Here is an 11,203-nt window from a genome sequence, read left to right on the forward strand (position 1 = left end):
TTTGAGTATCAAGTGAATGAATATTTCATAGTTCGATTTTGAAAACAAAAAAATCAAAATGTTCGATTTATGTATTATGTTTACTGTTATTCGTTTTGTGTTGACATTAAATATTGAAGAAGAAATTTCAGAAATCCGTATGGCAGTTAAACAACAGCAGATGGAAATTCGTCAACTTCAGAGTTTTAACCACATTCTTATTAAGGAAAACCATTCATTCAAAACAGCCATTCGTCAATTGGAAGAGGATAATCTTTTAATGCGAAAAGATATTAATCTAACAATTGGAAGTATTCCGTCCACCGAACATAGTGAATTTAAGCATGACGAGTCTTTAAAGAGAAAAAGGAACACAACTGGAGAAAGTTAGTAAAATATGTTATAGTATCTGAATTAGACTCATCATCATGAAACACAATAAGGTCTGATAATGTTTCCATTATATTTTACACTTTTGATTTTGTATGATATTAATTTGTTTATGAGAATATTTGCATTGATATATTAGGTGAGCAAATAAAATACAAAAGCTATCTTAATATTATGTTCTTTAAATTATGTCCAGATATATGTTATTGCATCCATAATAAAAAATAATTGTAGTTTCGTCAAACAATATGATATAACTTGATCCGCTCATAAAGTACTCAGGTTTTCTTACATTTATATAGACGACCATGCGGGTTAGTCTTCTGAAATACGCAACTGCCTTATTGATTTCGTGTAGACGTGTTCCTCACCAATATCGGACATCGGGCTTCGATCCACTGGCCGGGCAAACCAAAGACATGAAAATACGTATTTGCTGCTTCTCTGCTAAGCACGATGCATATAGGAGTACTAGAAAGGACTAGTTGCTCCAACATAAGAATAAAGTGTCCGTATAGCGTTACATGGCTTCCCGCGTACTGCTCCTTTGGCGCCTGTTAAACGTTTTAACTCGTTGTATTTGTATGCTCCTATTCTAAGTCAGAAGTTTGTTTAGTGGTAATCATTTGTTGATGTGGTTCATGAGTGTTTCTCGTTTTTATATCAATTTTACCGATATTTTACACTAGTCATTATGATGCCCTCTATAGCTTGTTGTTCAGTGTGAGCCAAGGTTCCGTATTGAATGTCATACTTTGACCTTTAATTGTTTACGTTTTACACATTATGACTTGAATGAAGAGCTGTCTCATTGAGACTCATACCACATCATTTTATTTATAGCACACTAAAAATCCCACTCAGCGTGTCGGTTTTGCACTCGATAGAATTAATAATCATATCACAGTAACATGTTCCTGTCCTTATAAGTATTTCATTTTTGTAAACAGACTTAAAACACCAATTGATAACACTGTGATCCTTGACTATAAGCTAGATAGACATCTAGATATACTACCCATTCTTTATAATTTCAGGCAGTCTACAGAACAGTCGACGAGCAGCCGCTGTAGGACCACTAGATCATATAGCATTCTATGCCTATATGTCGAAAGACGATCCAAGTTTACAAAAACATAACCAACTAGTGTTTGATGTAGTCAAAATCAACATTGGAAATGGCTACCTCAACAATACTGGAGTTTTCGTTGCTCCATCGTCAGGCACGTACGTCTTTGCGTGGACGCTTTACACCGGTAACCATGGAGCTACCTATTATGACTTGATGGTGAACGGCGAAGTATACGGGAGTACATCTGGTGAAACGGATGACGTTCCTGGAGATTTTGATTCTGATTCTGGAACTGTTGTTGTTTCTCTCAACACAGGTGATAACGTTTACTTCCATTCGGTTATTCAAACAACAGCATTCATTCTTGGAAGAAGAAGCGCGAAGACTTCATTTTCTGGATGGAAATTGTACTGATAAACTATTTTCTATACTCTTTTACATTTTTATGGTGTGCTATGTAATTAAAAATCTCTTATGAAAATCTTACTTGTCAAAAATTTTACTGGTTCACAACATGTATTTGCTTTTAACAGTTTAACATATAGATAGATCCGATTAATTCATACCTATACCCTGATATACAATTGATGTTATCAAAACTTTGTCAGTTATGAAACACCAAAACGAATTGAGATTGCGGGGACGGAAATTATATTTCCTTGCAGTTTTAAAAACTAACCCCTCCTCCCCTCTCCAAAAAAAAAAATTACAGAAAATTATTTACCACATGACTGAACACCACTACAAATTAACTCATGCGTTAACTGTGTACAGTTTTGAACTAAGTAGTTGTTCGGCCAAACGTTGAATATTTGTCTAAATTTGAATACTTGGATGTATTCATTCTTTACGATTTTTAAACCATACAGTAACCATAGTGATGTGTTCCCTTATTTTAGAATTATATATACACATATTCATTCGTTAATCAACCAAAACTATTCTGTTATTGTGCTTTTGTAATTTTTTTGTATTCTTGTTTTTTTGTTTTTGTTGATGTGCTTTTTTATGTACCTTTTTGGGCTTTTCTTTTACATACTTGTTGCTTTTATAGTGATTAAGATTATAACACAATGATACTGCAGCATCCATATTTATGACATTTTTACCTATAGCGTCTGTTTGATTCGTTCACACATTGTTGTCAATTTAATGGAATCGTACAAGAGAGAAGTAAAGCTAGCTATAAAACTAGATTAATTCCACCATTTTCTACATTAGAAAATGCCTGTACCAAGTCAGGAATATGATAGTTGTTATCCATTCGGATTCCGCTGAGTTCAGAATTTTTGGGATTCTACTTTCTTATTACATGAATGGAACCAAATTCACCGTACCATATACACATTTGCTGACTATTTTTTGATGCTTAAGGCAAACATATGTGAGCTTCCTGTGGAAAAGTGAATATGAATATGCGTATGTTTATATATAACAGTAATATTAGTTCACAACAACAACAAAAAACATAACATAACGAAACAAAAAAAAACAAAAAATAAAAAAAACAAAAATTGGTTTGATAATTCCCTTGATTTAAATACATTCCAACTATTGAAGGACAAACGGGTTATCGGTACAAGCATTTTGTGTGCATTCATCCCCCCCCTTCCGCCCCCACCACACGCACACACACAAAAGCAACTAAAAATAAGACAAAACATACAAAAAAAACGAGGTTTGATATTTTAGGGTCCATGGGTTTCTGGATTTTTTATTCATATATCGGTGCCATTAAATATATATCATTATATATATATATATACATTTTAAAAATGTGTCCAACGACCGGGCCAACCAAATAAGATGGCCGCCATGGCTAAAAAAAGTAAAATGTAAAAAGATTTTGGCTTATATCTCTGAAACCATTGCATTTAGGGCAAATCTGATTGGGGTAAAATTGTTTATCAGGTCAATTTCTATCACCCCTCAAATTTTCAGACAAATCAGACAACCCTTTGTTGGGTTTCTGGCCCTGAATTTGTAAATTTAGGGAAACAAGAAGTCGATTTAGTCTCATATATACTAAGGATCTTATGAAAAATAGCAAACTACTTGTATATAATTCTCAACAATTGAAATAAGCATAATTATTTTGAAAGAAAAAAAGGTCATCTCCGTTCCTAGTGAAAAATAATACTTGAGTATGTGTAAATTTGCCTATATATGTAATTTCAAATTTGCAATACGTTCACAAGAATTTTAAACCAGTGGTGCTTTTGCAATAAATACAAACTTGCTTCAAAAAGGATAACATTTTTTTTATTAACTAGATATTCGAGTCAAGTGTTATTCAAAAAGGACAGATTTTTATAAAAAAAAAAAAAAAACAAGAGATACGAGCACCATTTGCATACTTTGTGCATAACTGAAGAAAAGATGACAATGTGCATTCAGTTTTTGACGGGAATCGTCGATTTGGGAAGTGAAAAAAAACATTAAGAACATAAATGAAATTAATAATAAAACTGTTGTAAAAATTTTCATTCTTCGGTGCACGTAAAAAAAAACCATCGAACATACATTGTTGATGCGCGGCAAGTAGTTTCCTTGTCATCGCAAAGACCAAAACAATGAGGACATAATTGTGTACGCGTATTGATATGTTATGGGCATCGTTGAAGGCAGGGGTGACATATAACTGTTAATGTCTATGTAATTTGGTTTCGTTTGGAGAGTTGTCTCATATACAAACATACCAGATCTTCTTTTGGCATTATCTGTCCTGGGAATTTGGCAAGATATATGATTGATCAATCTTAAATTTTACCTTTTTAACTATATAGTCTTGCATTGGTAAATAGTAATGTTAGTTTTAAAAGGGTGATTGGCACCGCTTGTTTTTAATTTCGGAATAGTTATAAAATCAGACCATATTTATATTGATAATTGTATAATATTTGGTATTTTTCTAAATCTTGACAAACCCAACTGGTAAGAGCGAATTTTAAGATTGTGTTTTGGGCTACGTCAAATTACCAGCACCTCATAAATATTAAACACATGCAGCATAATAAAATACTAGAAACAACAACATATTCTAAAAAGTGATCACACCTTTTGAGTATCAGCTACCAACAAAATTTAGAAAAATGGACAAGTAAGTTATATATACAATATCGATAAATGGGTTATTGTAAACTAATATATAATGGAAAGATCTGTATAAATTTGTAATCAAATACTTCCAATGTGGTGTTCTGTTTCTGTTCAGGGTCATGTAAGATAATTGCGTACTTTTTATCTTATCTCAGCACTTCTGCACTTCTAGTAGTAAAATGGAATCGAGAATGTTAATGTTATTTATGTTCTTACTGTTTTCGTATTCTGTGTTCGCAAGTGATACTGGAGAAGAAATACGCAAAATACATGAGATACTGAAACAGCAGCCATCCCAAATCCTGAAACTACAAAATGACAATAAATCACTTAAATCGGAAAATATACTTCTTAGAAAGGACGTAGATAGTAGATAAATTAAAGGAAATTGATTCAAGAATAGACCATACACATTTTACAACTGAAGGCTCTGCAGATAAGGAAATTTTCCTGCAGAGAGCGGGAAATCCAAAACAATCCACAAATGTTAAAGGTTAGCACACATGATCCATTATTTTTTTGTTATACTTATTTTATTTTGGAAGACAATAGAGTATTGTTTTCTTACTAGAAGTAATTTTTGACTATGATCAAAATCCTAGCAAATCTTTCTTATTTTTCTTTGTTGTGTTAATACTTTTGCGGAAGTTTTTTATTCTTTTGTATATAATTATAATTTTGCAGGCATAATAAAGGTTACATATACAGTAGTTTCTAAAACAACACACACACATACACACAAACAAAAGACGCAAGTGTATCAATTAGCTATATTATCTTTATGTAATATTTATGTTAAATCATGAAGTAAAATGGATTGCCAATACCACATTTTAATTCACGGCACTTTTTTTTCATCTTAACTTATATGCATCTATATAGTACTTTTGTAAGATGTAAATAACCGGACGTTAAACGATTTTCCTACTCGGTTGAATCTTCATATTGATGAAATTTTATAATCTTATTTGTATCATCTTTGTTTCAGATGCAACACTTCAGGATATAAGCACAGTGCCGGTCAGCGATCTTGGAGTTGTGGCATTCTCTGCTTACATGTCAAAAAATGAAGACAATTCGAGCAATCACCACACTCTAGTCTTTGATACCGCACAAACTAATATTGGAAATGCTTATAACAAATTCACGGGCGCGTTTTCAGCACCAGTAGCAGGTGTGTATGTCTTTGCGTGGACAATTTATTCAGGAGATAATGGAAAGACTTTTTTTAATATTCTAGTTAATAATTCGGTATACGGGGGAACATATGGCGAGACTGATCATGTCTGCTGCGATACCGACTCAAATTCAGAGACTTTAGTCGTATCGCTGAACCAAGGTGACACCGTATTCATTCGTTCGTTTCGTCAAACCACTACACAAATTCGAAGTAACGATTCTTACGGATCAAAGACAACATTTGCAGGATGGAAATTAAATTAAGACACTTTTTGATTCGTCAGTTGCATTTTGCATCCCTTATTAACGATATAGCTAGATTTAAGTCAACTTGCCATTATAGTACAGGAACCGGGTGCAGTTTGGTTTCTTAACCTTCCACCGTGTCCAATTCTGATACAATTTTGATACACATTGAAGCTTATTTCTTTGTATTTTAACTTCTGAAAGTTGCGTGCTATTAATTGCACTTTTCTCTAAAGAATTAAGATATATACTTAAACTAAACTAAGGCGTATACATATATATTTCAACAGGGAAAAAATTACCTAACTGCGAAATAGATATCAACATAAACTATTAATATATTACAATGTGTAATGCATATCAAGCAAAAGAGTTAAGAGTCATGAAGAAATATCAAATACAACTACACAAATTTTAAAATAAGAGATCAAGGACGGACAACATAGAGAGATGATCTTTATAATACAGCTTGTGACAAGTAATTTATTTAGCGACACATGTATTTTCACAAGGAAGTTAGAGACTTCACGTACAAGTCGATACGATATATTTTTAGCGCTGGAGTTTTTAGAAAAAGCATAATGGGCCAGTGTTAATTTCAATTGTAGATCCAGTGAACCTGATAGTGATATTTATTTGTCTTCTCATAGTTTGTAGGCTTATGTAATGCTAAGCTTAGAAAATCTGAACAGTTTGATAAATTAGATAATGACATTTATTTTATCTAAATTTATTTTATTCATCTGGATAATTTTATTTTTAAGAGTAATTATATGTCTATAATGTTAAGTTTCATTTGATGATGTAGAATATATTATTTTTTTTATTATTTATCATGGTTGTAGTTTAATAATGTAATAGTTTATCGCTCATGCTGATTAGAGACCGTAGAAAATTTCTCCGTCCTTGAGATGTATGCTCTGCTGTATCGATAAAGTTCTACTGCAATTATTCTTCAATAATTTCTCTTATGTGTACCAGATAATTCCCTGAACTTTTGGATAGTCGCACACAACCTAGTCTTGGCCCCATTTATATGTACAGTAATTGTTTCACTTTCAATCATTTGTTTGGAAATCAATAAACCGTTATTTACACACAAGACCGCACGGATTTTCCTTTTTTGTATACATTAAACCAGGTACTTCTAAGAAAAAGGCAATATGTCCTCATTTTTAGAACTCATTCATACATTTTTGTATTATTCAAACTAATCAGACAATATGTGTTCTAAAAAGAGAATTAGTCTTGCATCTTTCATTTGATACCTAAATTACCAAATATATTCTACATAGTTTGACATTTACACATATGCGTAGGGCTTTTGTTTTAAATGTGTACTTTTTAAAATTTCCTGTTACCAAAGTTGGAAATTTTCGAAAAACTAAGGATTTTTCTTATCCCAGGAATAAATAACCTTAGCCGTATTTGACACATTTTTTTTTTGGAATTTTGGGTCCACAATGCTCTTCAATTTTTGACTTCTTTGGCTTTATAACTATTTTGATCTAAGCGTCACTGATGAGTCTTATATAGACGAAACGTGCGTCTAGCGTATTAATTATAATTCTGGTACCTTTGATAACTATTTCCAGTATGCTCTTTCCACCGACCCGATTTGGTGGTAATGCATCTTATAATGTCTATCCAAATTATCTTGCAACCATTCCAATCAAATCGGTGCTAGCTGCCATCTTAAACTGAAATGCATTGCGATAAGAGTTGTGTTTTGCTCTCTGTGATTTTGAGATGACGAACAGCAATTCAAACTGATTCTATGCATTTTGCTGTGCATATAGGGATTTTGTGTCATGGGAAAATATACCATATCCTTAACGTTGATATTATATTCAACTGTGAATATAGTTTTTCAAGGATTTTCTAATCCCAGGCATAAATTACCTTATTTAGTAGTCCTGTCATGTGATGTTGTCATTTAGTGTTATATTAAACATTACCATGAAAGTGGGAGGTTTGGCTAGCCACAAAACCAGGTTCAACCTACATTTTTTTTCTTATAATGTCCTGTACCAAGTCAGGAAGATGGTAATTATTATCTTATAGTTCGTTTCTGTGTGTGTTGCATTGTTGTTTGTTTTGTTTTTTTTTTTGTTGCACTTTAGTATAAGCCTGGTCCCTTTGATAACTATTTTCACAGAATTTCACTAAATAACGTTTTTGAAAGTCAAATGTCTGCAAATATGCTTTGAAACCTACGAAAAACTAAAATCTGTAACTGAACATGACTACAGGGTTAAAGAATGTACATCATTAAATTTCACGACTTGCGTCGCATTGTCATACAAGTTAAAAACGCGAAAATCATGCTAACTTCAAAGAATCAAATACGGAATGCTCACCCGTTTAATTTTGGTGAATTCGACTACAAATAATTTAAAAGCTATGAAATGAAAACATGAGAATGTGAAAAAAAATAAAAGATATTAATTTACCTATCCAAAGCGGGACAAATTTGCTTGACGATATAACATCAATTTCCTTTCAATTATGCATGCACAAACACTCAGTTTTGTGAACGTTCTGTTTCAGAACAAAAATACAAAATTCAATTATGGCACCGTAATTAAGAAGTAAAATCACAAAAAAAATATCTCCAAGGATAATTTCACAAAGGAAAGTCCCTAAGCAACTGGCAAAATCAAAAGCTAAAACAAAGCAAACAAATTGATAATAACTGTCATATACAACACTTGGTACAGTCATTTTCTAAATAGCCTTTCGGAACCGTCAAGTTCCATTGACGTGAACGCATCCGGTTGTTCTTCTAAGGTAGCAATACACAGTTAGGAAAAAAACTTAAAATTGACACTCATAATTTTTAAACACCCTCTTTCCCCTCCTGTCTACCAAAGAAGGCTTTATATGTGTGTTATGCATGTATATACATATAGAAAGAGAATCTTCCATAGATTTGATTTCTAATGGTCACAAGGGTGAAATATAATCCCTCTTGGGTGTAACCATGGCAACAATCTGCATTTATTAGATACAAAAAATAGCAAAAAAGGGGGGTGAACATGTCACAAAAGTCTCCAAAATTTGGTCTAAAGGAAAATTTCAATCAATTACAGTAATACCTTTCCTGAATCTATAGGTTTATATCTATCAAGTGGTCCCAAAAAAATCATATGCTTATCTGCTCGTTTTTCCATAAAATTGAATTGAAAAGATCGAGCGCAAAATCTTTGTTGATAAACACTACAATAATGTATGGACCTATGAACGGTACGGATAGGAAAATACGGACTGTCAATCATATAAATGGCCTATAAAACATGTTAAAAACAATCTTAATGTTCATATAAACCCACTAAGAAGGCTATATTATTCTTCAATTATCTAAAAATCAATTTTATTGTACAAAAACTTTCATATTTAAAAAATTCACAGGGGCCATAATGCGAAACTAAACTTCTAACTGTGTATTGCTACCTAAGAGTTCATGTCATTTGTTTGTATACCTTGGTGTGTATATTACGGATAAATGTGTTTTGAACTACTGACTACAGACACATGTTCATTCACATTAACTTAGTTGTTCTTGTGTTTCTTTATATCAACAGTTGTCATTGTTTATCAACCATTCACAGACAAATACAGAGGACGAAAAGGAAAAAAACCTGAAAACTATGAAGTATAAATGTTGATGTCCATTCGAAAAAGATTAAATGATTTATATGGTGTATTTTCTTTGCTTTTGCTTACAACACAAAAATGAATTCCAAATTCGTTTTTCCTGAACTTCGATTAAAAACGTCAACAAACTTCCGGATAAAACTATAATGCCCAAAAGCCAAAACCACTGACTGGGATTTTGTTCTACAAACTGACGCCATAATGTATTCCATACAAGAGCTCCTGCATTTCCTCCTGCTCCAACTAACCCCGCAACAATGCCTACGTGAGAAGGCAGAACATACGGTACGATGGCAAATGTTGTTCCTTCAGACATCTGGACAAACATGCTGAAAAATATCATTACAGCAATAGACGTGGATATAGTAGACATCTGACTAAATATTATCAACATTATACCTTCACCTACTAAGCAGGTGAAATGAGCAACTAGACGGCCTGCAATACCTAAATATTGTCGCATTATGTCTGAGTAAATTCCTCCCATGGCCCTAGCAAATAGATTCATTAAACCAAACAATGATGCAATTAAACTTGCAGTATCTTGATCTAGGATACTACATTCATTTGTGTCCGTCTCTTTAACCTCACTTGTCATATTTGTGATTGTAATGTTAGAGAATGAATTGCTCCCTTCAACACAACCCTCCTTTTTAAAGTTGTACAAGAAATAAAGGTTCATGACGGTATTGACAGCAATTTCAACACCAAAACACATCCCATACTGTATCACCAAAACCAATGTAGTTATTACGGACCAAAATATGTTGCTTTGATTAGATATGCGTTTGTCATTGTTGTTCCGAATCTCTGATGATAAAGGCTCAAATTTCTTTCCGTCAATGTTTGTTTCCTTTACAGCTGAAAAAGAAAAAAAATACAGGTAGACATGTTTTATTGACGGTAATTATTTATCAGTTGAAAAAATATAACTATGGTGACGATCTGATGTCGAAAAAACTTTTAAAATATACAGTGTACTATAAATCCAATTCTTTCTAACATTGTCATGTATCAAATTGGTTTAAAAATAAAAACACACTTGAATATTACTTTATAAATGCTGTGTTTTCAAAGCGCTTTTCTCGATTAATCTGTATCAGTAGCGCTTAAATCTACAAGTTAAATCCAAAAGTAGATATTTTACCTTTATTTGCATTCTTGTCTTTATCTGAGATGTGCTCGAATCCTTGGTTGTCGACTCCTTTCTTTTGATTTGTTTTGTCTACAGAACATGTTGGTGCTGTTGGCAATAGCCGATTGTCCCAATGTCCTTGTGGACAATCATCAGATGTGAAAATTATAGAAATACCTGAAAAACAGTGAGTATTCTATTTTCATGTTGATAGTACTTTACCAATAATATATTGCTTCAACAAACTTCCGTTATGGGCACCTAGTTTATGAACATAAAAACAGATTTTATAGATTGACAGATATTATATTTTAAGTATCGTAATTGTAATATGAGTCCGGATTCAAATACAAATTCTAAACATTTGGCATTGTGTACCAAAAAAGGAGGCAAATTACAGCTGAGAGTGTCGGCGTGTTGCTGTGTCATTTTGTCTGTTCATTCAT

General features: G+C 32.6%; 3 long non-coding RNA genes across 3 annotated transcripts; 2 read left to right on the top strand and 1 right to left on the bottom strand.

The window, feature by feature from the left end:
• Positions 1-1,922, top strand: LOC143081685 (uncharacterized). Its single transcript, XR_012980030.1, has 2 exons — positions 1-365; positions 1,407-1,922. It is a non-coding gene; the product is annotated as an uncharacterized LOC143081685 (long non-coding RNA).
• Positions 1,923-4,689: 2,767 nt separating this feature from the next.
• Positions 4,690-6,913, top strand: LOC143081686 (uncharacterized). The gene is made up of 2 exons (XR_012980031.1): positions 4,690-5,033; positions 5,529-6,913. It is a non-coding gene; the product is annotated as an uncharacterized LOC143081686 (long non-coding RNA).
• Positions 6,914-8,315: 1,402 nt separating this feature from the next.
• Positions 8,316-10,931, bottom strand: LOC143082966 (uncharacterized). Its single transcript, XR_012980519.1, has 3 exons — positions 10,770-10,931; positions 9,419-10,483; positions 8,316-8,750 (listed from the first exon to the last, which is right to left on the bottom strand). It is a non-coding gene; the product is annotated as an uncharacterized LOC143082966 (long non-coding RNA).
• Positions 10,932-11,203: the final 272 nt, after the last annotated feature.

This window comes from Mytilus galloprovincialis, chromosome 7 (genome assembly GCF_965363235.1).
Source record: "Mytilus galloprovincialis chromosome 7, xbMytGall1.hap1.1, whole genome shotgun sequence".
NCBI lineage: Eukaryota > Metazoa > Mollusca > Bivalvia > Mytilida > Mytilidae > Mytilus > Mytilus galloprovincialis.